Below are 11,352 nucleotides of genomic sequence, written 5' to 3'. Positions count from 1 at the left end.
TCACTTGCACATTGTTAGCCACCATAATATATACTATATTGTTGTTGTTGATCTCTTTCTCCAACTCCTTTTCCCCAATTAAATATGCACCTTTTGAACTAGGGTTAATTCTATGATCAACAAGTGGTTTCAATGCATATGATTTTTCCCCCTTTCCTTTTCGAATTATATACACATTTGTCCTACCATTAAACTTGACAAATCTATCATATTGCCATGGTCTACCCAATAAGATATGACAAGCATCCATAGGGCATACATCACATAAAACTTTATCATGATATTTGCCAATTGAAAAGGTGATTAGGGCTCGTTTCGTTACCTTCACGTCACTAGCATCATTGAGCCAATGTAGCTTGTAAGGTTTTGGGTGATCGGTTGTAGGCCACTCTAATTTGTTGATCAAAGTTGTAGACACCACATTTGTGCAACTTCCCGAGTCTATTATTACGTCACACAATCGATCTTCCACCTTGCACCTTGTTAAAAAGATTTTCTCTCTTTGATTCTCTTCAACGGGCATAGGTTTAGAGTGAAGAGCTCTCCTTAGAACCAAGCTCTTTCCTTGCGTTTCACCATCAACCTCTTCGGCACTACCCTCCTCTTCTTCAAAATCACGTTCTTTCTCGACCACAACCTCCATGTCACTATTTCCCTCGCACCTAGCTTTCTCTTCTTCCCATTCTTGAGCCGTCATAGTGCGTTTTGAGTAGCAATTGCTTGCTATGTGGCCAACACTCCCACATTTGAAACATTTTCTATCTTCGGTCACCTTCTTGCTAGCTTCGTTTCTGGGTTTATTATCTTTAGCATACGGATTAGGAGAAGTCCTATCAAAGGTAGGCTTGTCACTAGCCTTTGTGAACGTGCGTGTGAACGGTTTCACACTTGAGGTCTTCTTGGCCTTGAATTGTCTTTCAACCTTAATGGCCGCCTTGCATACTTCTTCAAACGAATAGTATTCGTGCAATTCAATCTTCTCTTGAACATTTTCGTTCAAACCTGCAATAAAACGTGCTATTCTGTGCTCTAGAATTTCTTCTAAATCACACAATAAACATAGTTTCTCAAACTCACACAAATAAGCCTCCACGGATTGATTTCCTTGCTTAAAAGTCTGCATCTTGAGATACACTTCTTGCACGTACTCATGGGGCACAAATTGACGCTTCATATATTTCTGCAATTGTGTCCAAGTAGTGATCTTGGATCGTCCCTCCTTGCGTCTCTTTTTCTTGAGATTATCATACCATAAACTCGCATAACCTGTGAGTTTTAATTCAGCAAGTTTGCACCTCTTTCGTTCATCATACTCCTTGTAATCAAAGAGTGTTTCGGCTCTTCTAACCCACTCAAAATATTTTTCGGGGTCTAGCATACTACCATTGAATTCCGGAAAATCTAACCTTATATTTCGGTCATCATCTTTGGCCTTGTTCTTCCGTCTATGCCTTCTAGGTTCATCACTCGAAGATGAATCTTTATGTCGTGATCTACTTGCTTTTCTCCTGTCATATTCGTCTTCACTTGAACTAGAAATTGCAACTGATTTGTTCTTCCTTGAAGATGAAGTTTTGTCACGTTCGTCAAGCCTAGCCAATACTTCTTGCAATTGTTGTGACAATCGCTCTATTTGACGATCCCTCCGCAAGTTATGCGCTTGATCAAGGTTCAAACCCCTTGGAATCCCTGGGATTTCTTCGTCACTCATTGCTCCTACACAAACCAGGTTTAGTTTATGCAAAATCTTGATTAAAAGATCAAATCTTGAAGGAATCTTGAAGCAAACAAAAACCGGACTCCCAACCACAACCCAGTGCAACAACACCAAAAGTTTAAGGCTGTACAGAGTTCGTTGCTCAACCAAAAGCTACGAAATTTTATATGGTGATAGCTAGACGTTTTTAGAGACTAATGCAAAAAGAATCACTCAAAAATTCCCAGCCAAACGTTACCAGTTTATTTTCTACCGTAACTGTGCTCTGATACCAAGATGATGTGATTTTTAGTCCGAAAACTAAGCCTCACAAAGATATGAATCTAACCTAATTCTATACAGAAAATTCACCAAGAATTAAGCAAGAAACTTAGATTAATTAATCAAGAATCCACCTAATTAATCAACCTAGGTGATTGTTTTAACTAAAACAAACAAAACAGCAAATTGGAATCCACCAATCAAGAATTTAAGTAATCCAACTTAAACAAAAGCAATAAGAAATATTATTATGAATGTATGATTAAACTTGTATCTTATTCGAAGATTACAACCCTATATTTATAAACTCAATCAATTATCCTAATCCCACTTGAATTAGAATTCTAATCCCCTAACAAAAACCCACGGATTGCATAACTTAATCAAGTTTAGATAACTTTGATTTAGTTATTTAATCCTACTTAAACTCTAACTACTCTTAAGATAAAACTTGCCTATTTTATCCTAACTCAAGCTTGCACTCCAAGCTATTATTGACGCCTACTAGACTAAAACAATTCCTAATGCAATTAGAAATCCTAAGTGCTTAAAACAAGAAAAACCCTTTCAAGTGAAAGGTAAAAACTTGTAAGCAAAAACCTAAGAAAGCTTTTAAAGAAACCTTAAAGAACTATCAAGAAGCTTCAAGAACTCCCAAGAACGCCACCATACAAAGCGTGGCTTTGTCTTGATGCCCCCGATAGTAAGTTTGACCTATTGAAGAAGCTTCCAAGTATAGATTCATGCTTTCTTGACTTTCTTGGAATAATTCTTCAACATGCTCATCGTTCACATTGATGCACGCATCACTAACCATTACCAACTTAGGCTAACCCTAATTAACTAATATTTTAACAATTAAACAATTAAAAAGGTTAAAGATTCGCATAATTAGGGTTTATACTAGTTTATGTCATATAATCCCAAAATTAACATATTTTACTAAAAATACACCCCATTTACCCACGCAAAGTACAGCACACAAGTTCAAAATACCCTTCTTTGTCAGGATTCTCGAATCTTTGTCAACAAAGCCTCAAGCTTTTGGTCCCCTCCATGATGAAGATGACGAACTCGTGCTGAGTTGTTGCGCTTTTGTGGTGCCACCTCCACTTCAACTACCAAATGTAAAGGAAGTAAGAAAATTAGGGTTTTAAATTTACAGAGTGATGAAAAATGTAAGGAGAGAGGTGAGAAATTTATAAAATTTAATGTGAGGAAAGTGAGAAAGTGAAATGAATTTAATAAGGAAGGTGAGGGTAATGAATAGAGAGAGGGAAATCGTGTTTAGAGCATTTAATTTGGAGGGAAAAAAACACGGAGAACGTAGCTCTACCTTCTCCTGCTCCTCTGTCTTCACAGTTTTCTATTGAAGCGCACTCAACGTTCTCCATTGAAGCTGATGGAATCCAGCAGCTGACAGCTTGAATAATTAATTTTAGTAATATAATTTATAACCAACTCAACTTCCAATTGAGGAAATGAGAGTTGGATTAATCAATCCAGTGATAATCCAGATGAATGAAGGGAAATCACAAGGATATTGACTAATATTAAGCAATATAAAACTTAATCAGATGATAAGAGAGAAAAGGAGCAGAAATAGAGGAGGAAGATGGTGTATTTTCATTACTGACTTCTTACAATGAACTGCTAGCTATTTATACTAGCTTACAAGGCCAAATGCATTTAACTACAGCTCATCAAATCCAACTAAGCGTTTATTTAATAAAATTTGCTAAAATAAAGGAAAGTTGTTACATTATTCCTCTTCTAGAAGATCCTTGATCAAGCTCAGCTAGTTGGTCGTTGTAATTTTTGCAAATCTTCCTTCCTCTTCTTCATTCTTTATGACAATCACGTGCATAGCATGCTGACTTATATTCTGGCTCACATTAGAAGCGCCTTCTGATACTGATACTTGTTAAAATAAAGAAAAGAAAAGAAAAGGCATGAATATCCAAATTAAATGTACAACTATGAACGAATTCAAGCATCAAATTAACAATCAACCCCCCGCAAGAATGCGTGAAGCTACCCCTCAAGCTTAGACCAAGTGTTGTCCTCAATGCTTTGAAGAGATAATCAAGGGGGAGGGAGGGAGGAGCGGGAACACAATCAATCTCAACAAGTACATCTAATACAACATCGTTAACTACAACGAAAAACCACAACAATAAAATCTAGCTCCAAGACAAACTCTTTAACAAGTAGCCAATTAATGGCAAAAATAATTATAAAATCAATAGCTTGAGAAAGGATGAAGAGAGGAAGAGATATTACTCGATTTGATGCAAAATTCTTCATAAATTCTTTAAAACTTGGTAGAGTATGTTGTGTCTTTCCAATGTAGCAAAAACTCCAAAATTCTTGTGAATTTGAGACTATAGGATGTAATTTGGAATGGAGTGATAAAGAGTACCTAATTGAGAATCATTTTATAAACCTCGTTAGTTCAAATCATCATACAATTAAAATCCATGCATATCATTATTCAAAAATAAACAAATAAAAAAAGAAAAAGAAAATTTGCCTTTTTTTCGGTCTTTGGCTAGACCTTAGTAAGTAATTTGACAAACTCCTAAGGAGTAGGGACGGCAATATTAGATGGATATCCGCTAACCCGATCCACTCGCTTAAAAAAATGGACGAAAACCCGAAATAAATGGATAAAAAGCGGGTGACGGATGAAGTGGATGATGGATCAGATCGGATGTGGATGATGATTTTTTCACCCGCTAACCATCCACCCACCCGTTTAACTTATATAAAGATTTTTAATTTAACAATTTTAATTAAAAAAAATAAAATATACAATAAATTACTTTATTTATTGCAAATTAATTTTTTTCAAAAAATATGTAGTTAGTGCTTCCTTTTTATTTTTAAAATAATAATAACTTATTGTAGAAATAACCATAAATTAAAGTTTATGTGAAAAAAAAATTCATAAAATGTTCATCCATTAGTCACCCGATCCACCCGTTTCATTCGCGGATGATGGATGGACGAATACAGAAGATGGGTGAAGCGGGTGATGGATGGATGCGGATGAAGCGATTAGAATGATGGATGGATGCGGGTGAAGCTCAACCCGATCCGAATCCGATCCATTCCCATCTCTACTAAGGAGCTTATCATATGCACTTGAGCCATTTCACAAATTGAAACAATAAAAATAAGAAGAAAATTTAAAGAGAAGAAGAAAAAAATAAACATTAACCTACAAAGTTTCCTAAAATAAAAATGAAAAGATCTAAAAAAGGTCCTAGATTGAAAAGAAGAAGGAAAAATAAAAGTATAACTATCAACAAAACACTTTGGAGATTCATTTGGTAAATCAAAAACCATATTTACATCAAATTCACCAAATTAAGTATCGTTGGTTAGAAATTGAAAATGCAAATCATAGAATGAAGTACAAAGAGGATCATGTGAAGTGAACTTGGGAAGAGAAGGGGGGCAAAGGTTTGGAAATGAGACAATAATATCAAGAGTTTTTGAGAAAGGGACATGAGGCTCAAAAAATGAATGTTCAATTGGTAAAGACTCAACAATCACCTCATCCACTCTCAACTCTATGGTCCTCAAAAGAGGAACTTTCCTCCACTTCATACCTTTTATCCTTACTTTCCCAAAATTCATCATGAATATCTAGGCTACTCTTTCCAAATTGATAGTTATCCTTAACACCTCTTGAATAATCATCAACATAATAAAATTGAAAAATACCATCAACATTATATTTGGACTTTAGTACACTTATATCATTAGTGGAATTCAACAAACAATCATCACCTTTGTCATCATTCATGATTAATGGTACATTAGGCTCATTATGCAAATTGATGGTATTTGGAAAAATAGGGTCATCAACCAAAGGTTTTTTAAGAAGAGGCTTCTCAAAATTTTCATTTTCATTCATTTGAACCCTAGAAGCTTCACTATGACGATTCATGGATGTATAAGTGCTCTTTATGTCCATTAGATTCTTAGAAATCTCTTCACTACCCTCCAAAAAACGTTCTAGAGCGAGCTCTAAAGAAGACTTAGGTTCTTGAGGATGGGAGAAATTTCGAAAATCACATTGGGAAAAGGTGTCAACATTATGCACATTAGCCACATCATAAGGAGTACATGACATAAAATTGGAATCCAAGAAAAAATTTGGGGATTTTGACAATTTGCATCACCAAAACTCGAAACATTAGAATCCAAATCATTATCACCACATTCTTCAAATGAGTTTGCATCATTAAAATGGTCATACGTCTCCTGATTAGCCATCTCCAATCATAAGTATCTTTAGCTAGCCACTCAAACATACTCCAATTCTCATTAATGGTTTTAGACATAAATTGACCTTTAGACATAGTTTCAACAACAACTCGCATTTCATCATTTAAACCTTCAAAAATTACTTCACAAATATCCACCTTTAAAAGTCTATGACCATAATTATAACCAACATAATCATTAACCCTATGGTAATATCTCCAAAATGTTTCATTCTCGTATTGGAGAAAGGAAAAAATTGCCATTTATTTCAATGGAAGAAACCCCAAAATAAAATATAAAAAATATGAAGAAAAGAAAAATAAAATTATGTACAAAGACTTAGACTCATCTAATCAATACTTAGCCAATGTCAATCGAAGTCCCCGGCAACGGTGCCAAAGTTTGATCGACCATCGTCGAGCCTACCAAAGATAAAAACCTAACTTGTTCTCTCTAATAGGTAGAAAGGGCAAGTAAGGGTCGATCCCACAAGGACCAAGGGGAGCACTAACAAATATCGATTTGTGATAAGCTAAGTCAAGTCTTTTTTGGTTTTGAGTTATAAAGAAAAACTAATAAAAAAGATCTTGGGAAGGTATCCACCAATTAAGTCATTCACAAACTAATTTTAACATAAAAGACATAGCAATTTGGAGATAAATTAGGGGAATTCGTCTAAGGCACCCAACTACTCTCTTAAGCTAGAAGGATTACTTGAGTCATGAATCTAACCTACTCTCGTGGTTACAAAGCATAAAACAAGTGTTAAAGCATAATCATGATAACATGAGCATTCCCTTGAGTAGAAATTCCTATTCTCATGGCATTTTAAGTCAATTAAGCATAAGGGAGCTAACTCAAGTTCATCTTTCGATCTTTCGTTGAGAAAGCTTAGATAATTAGTTCTAGCAATGGCCACTTACAAGTTCTAGCAACTGCGAGATTTCTTTTTCTTTTCAAATATATGTTTTCGTAAATTGTTCACTCTTGATTTAAATTATAGGTAACTGAGTTAAAACCTGATTGGTTGATTGAGATTGCTCCTCATTATTACCAGATGAAGGATGTTGAGGATGGTATATGTTCTCAATCACCCTCTTCAATTCTTCATTCCTACCTTTTTTTTGGCACTGTTTGATATCTTACTATGGTCGTTTCAATAAGATCTAATTTCTTAAGCTGATTGAATGAGCTGCTAATTCGAGTTTTAATTTCTTGGCAGCTAGCACAAAGAAAATGCCAAAGCATTCTGCTGCTACTCAGGGGAAGTCTTGAAGAGATGGTGAAGTTTAAAAGTATAGTTGCCAAAAGAAATAATTGGGTTCATTTGGTGCCTTTTCGTAGTTGGAATTCCTATGCTTCATATCCAATTCTTTGAAGCCTGGTTTGAAAGTCTTCTAAAACCTCACTTGTTTTCACCTTTTGCAAATTATGTAGATTAATGTAATCATAGATGAGCATTAACATATTAACATTACGTAGTAAGCCCTTTTGTGGTAACATTACGTAGGTGTAAGCACAATATATTTAACGGTTATTTCACCAAATACCCTCGAGTACTTTGACAATTCACCATATACCCATAAAACTTTCTAAATACACCATATACCCCTTAGTACTTCGATAATTCACCATATGCCCTTAATGACTAACGGACGTTAACTCCGTTAGTCATTAAGGGTTAAGTATGCCACGTAGCATCTTTTTATTGGCTCCCTTTTAATTACTTAATTAATTATTAAAAAAACTTCAAAAAATTTTAAAAAAACTTTAAAAAAAAAAAACCCACACCCCAGCCAGGGCAGCCACCACTGCCCACCCCAGCCAGTCCCCGTCCCCTAGTCGGCGCCCGGACCACCTCATCCCAACGGCACTAGGCCTCCCCCTTGTCGGTGACCACCACCCTGTCAGCCCTACCCACACCCAAGACCGATCCCACCTTCCCCCAAACTCACGCATTGTTGCGCAAGAAACAAGCCCCCTCCCCCAATTCCGACGCCGGAACATCCCCCGAAAACCTAAGCCCCCTCCCCCGCTTCCGGCGCCGCCGCCATTCCTAGCTTCCCACCCCTGTTGTTTTCCCTCCCCGAAATCTTAGATCCACACCCTCCCTTTCTCTAACCCTCAAAACAATCCGAAAAAACCGAAAGCCCTAAAAAACTCCACCACCAGCCCTGAAAAAATCACAATTGGCTTTCCCCCACCACCACCGCTAGGGTTTTCGAGGGTGGGGGAGGGTCGATCAGGATTTTCCAGGGGTGGTGGGGGGGTTTTTTAGGGCTTTCGGGTTTTTAGGGGAGTGTAAATATATGTTGTTTAAAAAAATTATTAAAAATTAAAAAAAATTATCTTATTTTATTAATCTAACTTTTTTTTTTAAAAAAAAAATTTGGACCAATCACATGCCGCCACGTGTCAGTTTTTAAGTTAAAAAAGCCAAAACTCACGTTTTTTTAACGTTTGTCTAACGATAGGTGTACAACTGATAATGGTATAAAACCTTAAATGTACCGCTGATAAACAATAGTTTAGCAGGTGTACTATTGATAAAGGCCCTTATCACCGCTACTCCATTTCAACACCCACCATAAGTGGCCGACAACTGTAGAAGTTGTCCACTGTCCGACCACTTTCGACCACAAATAACATACCCAATAGCAACACCAAATCCCCTGCACCCAATCTCCAATTCGCGCCACCACAATTCGCCACCCACCATCACCGTTCAATCCACACTTCTTGCCGGATTTGGTTACTTGTAGCAGGAATATATGGTGGTGGAAGGGAAGAGGAAAGAGAAAGGAAGGTAGAAAGAGAAGGGGAAGGGTGGTCAGAGGGGGGGTAGGATGTCTGGTTGGCTGCTGGAAGTTATGGAGGAGGAGGAGGAAGGATGGAGGAAAGAGAAAGGAAGGAGGTAGGAAAAAAAAGGAAAAAAAATAAAATAATGTTGTTTAAAAAAAATTATCATAATTAAAAATTAAAAAAAAAAATTATCTTATTTTATTAATCTAACTTTTTCAAAATTTTTATTTTATTTTATTTTATTTTTATTTTTTTGGACCAATCACAGGCCGTCATGTGTCAGTTTTTAAGTTAAAAAAGCCAAAACTAACGTTTTTCTAACGGTTGGTGTACAGCTGATAATGGTATAAAACCTTGAATGTATCGTTGATAAACAATAGTTTAGCAGATTTACTATTGATAAAGGCATTGGGTGTACTATTGATAATTTCCCTTTTTTTTTATAATAGTCCAAAAAGGAGGCTAACTCCCAACTGATTTAAGATTACAAGGAGAATACTTGACTTTCTTAACCAAACTAATACAAGAACTAAAAAGGGGATTGGGGTTACAGACATTATGAATTGCTTCACAAAGTATATAAGGGGATTGAGAAGATCCATCGCCGGCATTAGCCATAAGTTGTTCCAAACTTATTCCCTTGTGTTTCCTGATCTCGCAAAAGCAAAAATAGGGATACCTTTTACCTTTCTTGTTCTTCACCCTTGACCTAATAGGCCTTCCATGTTTTCTTGGCATGGCAGAAAACGTCAAGGTTAGGCATGGTGTAGAAGACTACACATGGTCGGGATCAACAGTCATGGGGTCTGCGTCATTAGAACCTACGGACTCCACTTCATCGATGTCATCAGTGGTGGTTAAATCTCTCGCAGGTATCTCACTCCCTTCCTCGATGTTTGACCCCTCGATGTTGCTAGAAGTTAGGCTAGTGGTGGTTCATCATCTAACTTCTCAACGGCAATGGTGTTTGGCTTAGGTAGCCCAACAACATGGCTGACCTCGGCGGCATCTGGGGGTCGCTTGGCCTTGTTCCTTTTTCCCTTTTTGTCGCGACCCCTCTTTTTTGGACCCACCATCCTAGTGTGCGTGGACAAATTTTATGGAGCTTTGTAGTCCTTTGCCTTGTGAGATTCAGCTCACACATCATAGGTTGCCTTTTCCTTTACTCGTACACTCATCCATGAAACAGGAGAATGTTTGAAGAAACTTAAGGTTTTCCCTTGGCAGAGATCCAAATAGGACAACTCGGAAATCTTAAGGGACTGATTTCTTCTCGAACCGTTAAGGAACATATGGCATTTTCTCGGTCCCTTATCCTTAGCTTGTCTAGATTCTTGGTTTATTGGAGGGCTAATAGCATCATCGTCCCCCTTTCCAAAGGGGTGAAATCATTAGGTAGTGATAAGGCTCTCTACCATCATCTGATCAGTAGCATCCATGGTGGGTAAAGCCGTAACATCACTCTGAACATTGCTACCTGGCAACCTGTTAGAATCTAAATAGACAGAGATCTTTCCCTTTTTGTTGAAGATGGTGTTGGGCAAGTCGGAATCCTCAGTACCCCTTGCTAGCTTTGCTCTATAACCCCTCCACCTTCTCCATCTAACGAAGGATGTTCTAGTTTTTAGGCTCGGCCTTAGCTACTTTGCCAGGGTTTTCATGGGCCTCTTCAAGTTGATTGAGCTTGATTTTGGCTAAGGCCATCCTGTAAAGGGCATTAGGATTGTTACCATCAAGCATAATGACTAGTGAGCAGAGCTCTTTAGTTTGTTCAAAATCACGGAGTCTTAGGGCACAAGCTGCAAGGTTTAGCTCAGGGCTATGGCAAGGTTCCATAAAAGAACACAATCATCTTCATCTCGTGGTAGACAAAAGCACAGAAGTTTCAATCCTCTGTCATAATTAGCCCCAACAAGAACGACTTCACCTTTCTTAAAGTGAATATTGTCCTCCTCTTTTAAGGCCTTTGATTAAGGATGTTCCGGAGGCAATTGTTTTTAGCAAAGTTGATAATAGTTTCGTCAAAATCATCGTTCAAGTGAACATGTGAAAGGGCACTAAGTAATCTTCGGCAATCCATGACAATACTTCTAAAGAAGAGAGAAAGATTAACCAACTACTTCACAAAGAAAACAAAAAAACACACAGCGCAAAAGTAAGCACAGTGAATCGGTGGCCATGGCACCACCACCAAGACAGAATAAAACGGCTATATAAACCCACACGAAGATAGAAGCCGGCATAAAATCGCAGACAACACTATTAAAAGCTACAGCCACCTTGAGACCCCACAC

Source organism: Chenopodium quinoa, unplaced genomic scaffold, assembly GCF_001683475.1.
Source record: "Chenopodium quinoa cultivar QQ74 unplaced genomic scaffold, ASM168347v1, whole genome shotgun sequence".
NCBI classification, from domain to species: domain Eukaryota; kingdom Viridiplantae; phylum Streptophyta; class Magnoliopsida; order Caryophyllales; family Amaranthaceae; genus Chenopodium; species Chenopodium quinoa.
Note: the sequence above shows the minus strand (reverse complement) of the source record.